The sequence below is a fragment of the Labrus mixtus genome, chromosome 13 (genome assembly GCF_963584025.1).
Source record: "Labrus mixtus chromosome 13, fLabMix1.1, whole genome shotgun sequence".
Lineage (NCBI taxonomy): Eukaryota > Metazoa > Chordata > Actinopteri > Labriformes > Labridae > Labrus > Labrus mixtus.
The window spans coordinates 20,476,270-20,479,354 of NC_083624.1; the positions used below are offsets into that span (position 1 = coordinate 20,476,270).

The 3,085-nt window shown below is 48.1% G+C and overlaps 1 protein-coding gene across 2 annotated transcripts in view; it reads left to right on the plus strand.

Moving 5' to 3' along the window:
* Positions 1-2,387: 2,387 nt before the first annotated feature.
* zeb2a (zinc finger E-box binding homeobox 2a) overlaps positions 2,388-3,085 on the plus strand; it is a 45,898-nt gene continuing 45,200 nt past the window's right edge. For both annotated transcript variants that reach the window (XM_061054098.1, XM_061054099.1), the window contains exon 1: positions 2,388-2,621. The gene's annotated coding sequence lies outside the window, so the exon portion shown is untranslated. The remainder of the gene's footprint in view (positions 2,622-3,085) is intronic.

Consider the following 3,085-nt stretch of genomic DNA (forward strand, 5'->3'; position numbering starts at 1 on the left):
CGACCAATGGACTTCAAAACTGCACTTCAGAAATCAATGTGTGATGTCACTGAGACCACGCGCATGATTATATGCAGCCGACGATCTTCAGTTCTCACTAAACCCTAAACGTAGGGTCCATCTTAACTAATAGAGCGTAGCGTCTCAACTAACCAAAATATTGTGTCAGAAATTAAAAGAGAGAGTAAAATAACCACAGCGACATCTAGTGGTGACATCTTCCACTACAACAAAAGGTCACTCAACCATCCTCTGTGATTGGACGATGAAAATATCTGGGCTCACCAAAAACTAAAGCAGGACTAAAAAAAAAAACATTTCGGGGGAATGCAATCTATCACGGAAAACTCACTGCTGACACCAAACAGCTGGTGAAACCCATCACCATGACAACCACATTATACTGAGGACGCCACACCTACTCACAGCTAGGTTAAATGTTAGTAGCGCGAAAGGTCTGTCCAGAAAATATTGAAACTACCACTGACTCACACAGAGTGGGTCCAGGTTAAACCAGTGGGATCTGGTCTCAGGTCTGTGGACCTATTGGTTTCTGTTTGTGGGAGGGGGTCTGTTATAATCGTATAATTTGACATGAACAGACATTATTGTCATCACCCCCCCTCCCCCCACTGACTTGATAATCCCTCCTCTAATGCCCCCCCCCCCCCCCCCCCCCCTCACCTGCATCCAGAGATTGTTGGGGTTCAGACAGATGTGCCACCCTCCCCCACCCCGCCCACTGATGTAAGCCTAATGGGACACTCATACTGTGATTAGTGTAATACCCCTTTAAACCCCCAACATCCCATAATACCACCCACCAAAAACACAGATTAAGGTAATCCACATGTCTGCATCATAGATTATCATCCACCTGAGAGAGAGAGGCTGAACGGTCACAGGGAGTGTGCAGTTACCTCTGGCTTCAAATATGAACAGTTCCTCCAGTGTCCACTAGAGTCTGTCTCCTGCAGTGAGTCAGTCCCCATAGAGCCCCATGTTAAAATGTCCAACTTTACAGCTGCAGTTCCTACAGGTCCCACACACCTGACTGTACAGGTCAAATGTCACTGACCCTCATTCAACATCAGGACATTTACTTTGAAAGGGCACTACACAGTATAACGTTTAATTATTAAATGTTTAACACCTGAGGTCGTGTGATCTCACCTGAGGTCTTGTGATCTCACCAGAGGTCATGTGATCTCACCTGAGGTTAGGTCAAGTGATCTCACCTGAGGTCATGTGATCTCACTTGAGGTCATCTCACCTGAGGTCATGTGATCTCACCCGAGGTCTTGTGATCTCACCAGAGGTCATGTGATCTCACCTGAGGTTAGGTCAAGTGATCTCACCTGAGGTCATGTGATCTCACCTGAGGTTAGGTCAAGTGATCTCACCTGAGGTCATGTGATCTCACTTGAGGTCATCTCACCTGAGGTCGTTCGATCTCACCTGAGGTCCTGTGATCTCACTTAAGGCCGTGTGATCTCACCTGAGGTCGTGTGGTCTCACCTGAGGTCGTGTGATCTCACCTGAGGTCGTGTGATCTCACCTGAGGTCGTGTGATCTCACTTGAGGTCATGTGATCTCACCTGAGGTTGTGTGATCTCACCTGAGATCTCAGTGAAACAAAGCTGATTGTTTTATTCATAAAAATATTTTATTAACTTAAATAATTTTATTAAAATCAATCCAAACATGTTCTTCATTTTTTTTACATTTTTAAATAAATATTATCTACATTTTATATCATAACATAAATATTTACAATATTATTTTATGAAATATTTTAAATATTTAATCATTTTTTGTTCGTTTTATGCTTTAATTTATTTATTTGTTCTTTGTTCAAAAAACTTTTTATTTTATTTTATTTGTTGATTCTCATATTTTTTGTTCGTTTATTAATTATTAATAAATAAATATGCAGCTGACCTGACGTCATAACTGTCAATCAAAGTCCGGAAGAGACTCTTTTTTGTTGTTGTTGAACAGAGCAGTTCGGATAAACCGTTCAGAGCTCAGAGCCGTCTGCGCATGCTCCTTTCTCTCCTCCTCAGAGCAGCGCGTGCTGCTGAGCCTGCACCTGCTCAGGTAGCCTTATCTACCTGTGTGGGCCAATCAGGTGCCGTGTGTGCTCCTGTGTGAGCGGCACGAGGGGCCGCGTGGGCGCTGTGAACCGGCACGAGCTCCTTCTTTAAACCCAAACCTCAAAGAAACAGAGTGATCCGGATCAGGGGGGGGGGGGGGGGGGGGGGGGGGGCGGCGGGCCGGGGGGGGGGGGGGAGGGGGGAGGAGACTCTCCTCAATTATCCCTCCTCATGTAGATAGGTGGCGCGTGCTGGTAGCGGCTCCCCCGCCTGTTTCTGTTGTCGTTCTCCGGTGAGGAGAGTCACGGATCAGACCTGCCGCCCGGACAGACCCCCCCCCTCCCCCTCCTCCTTCTTCTCCTCATCCCCCCTTCACCAAGCCGGTACGCTCCGGGACCGGAATCTTATTTTTTTATTTTTGATTCTGAGGGAGGGGGCTCGCGCTGCAGCACTTTTTTTTTTTTTTCCTGTTTTCTGCCATTTCTTCTTCTGCTCGTTCAACGGGAGGAGGCACAAGGCGCTCCGGTAGGTACCTGCTCCGCTCCTCTCCTCTGCGCGCTTCTGTCTGCTCGCACCTGGCTGCTCTACCTGCGCAGGTACAGGTGAGAGCAGACAGGTGCGCGCGCGCGCCCGCTCACTGCTGCCGCGCCAGGTGTGATTATTCAGAGGTGGGGGTTAGAGTCTGACTGTGCCAGGCGGGGGGCTCGGAGGACAAGGAGGGGGGTTTAGATCTTCTCCGGCGCTGCAGCGGGAGGAGGGAGGACGGCAGGCCGGGGAGGAGGAGGTCTGTCCCCGCTTGCTGCTCTGCCGCTCCCCGCTGACATCCGGACCAAAGAAAGAACCCGGGATAAACCCGAGAGACCGGATATACAGCAGCTGAGAGAATCTACACTAAATACAGAAACACGCGAAGAAGGAAGACTAGAGTAAAAAAGATTTATACATTTTTAGATTAAATAACACACACACACACACACACACACAGTTAT